The sequence below is a fragment of the Charadrius vociferus genome, unplaced genomic scaffold, assembly GCF_000708025.1.
Source record: "Charadrius vociferus isolate BGI_N301 unplaced genomic scaffold, ASM70802v2 scaffold525, whole genome shotgun sequence".
In the NCBI taxonomy this organism is placed as follows: Eukaryota; Metazoa; Chordata; class Aves; order Charadriiformes; family Charadriidae; genus Charadrius; species Charadrius vociferus.
Genome location: NW_009648535.1, coordinates 157,441 through 158,325, shown reverse-complemented (window position 1 = coordinate 158,325; position 885 = coordinate 157,441).

Here is an 885-nt window from a genome sequence, read left to right as displayed (position 1 = left end):
CTCCAACCCGCCCGCCCCTGCGTCGTGTGCGGGAGTACCGTGGCGGTGGCAGCGAGCGGCCTGGGCTCCGGCAGTCCGCACGGACCTTCTCCTTCCCAAAACCGCTGGGCAGCTGCCGCCGAGCCCCCGCGCCGGGGACCCCAGCGGGAAGGGGGGAAGCAGCAGCAGATCCCCGGGGAGCCCCGGATCCAGGGCGTTTGCTCGCTCATACAGTAACTCCCCGCGCAGGTGACTCACTCCCGGCCATGAATTAAAGATGAAAGCTGCCACAGGGGCTGAGCGCGGGTCTGACAGCTGCAGGGGGAGGAACAGGCTTTTATTTCTGGCTTTTTTCACACCACAAAGCTGGTCGTGATCCAAACAGATAACAGAGCCTCAGTCCCACAGAGCGCCGGTGACGAGCGCGAGCGTGAGGCCGGGGGTGGATGAGCACCGAGCATGAGTCACCGCTGGCTCAGTTATGAATGAGGGGTGGGAAGAAGGGGACGGGGCTGCGAACGAACGAACGAGGAGGAAAGAGGCGGAAGGAGGAGGGGGAAGCAGGGAGGGCGCTCAGCGTCCCGGGGAGGGGGGGGAAGGAAGGGGCTTGGGCATGGCAGGGGTCCGGCCACGGGCCACACGGCCACCTCCTGAACCAGGGGGAGGTCCTCTCCCAGGGATGCCTCTGGAAACATCCAGCATCCCGCTGCAGCCCGGCTCCTCTGCGCACCGGGGGCTTTGTGCTCCCCCCAGTTGGGAGCAGCAGGGAGAAAGCAGGGGGGGATATCGGAGGGACGCGGCGGGGACTCCGGTGCCAGGGCGAGGGGCTGTCGGGACACAGCCTGACCGCAGCGCAGGCGGGGGAGGGGATTACGACAGCAGACCTCCCCCCGCCCACCCGACCCG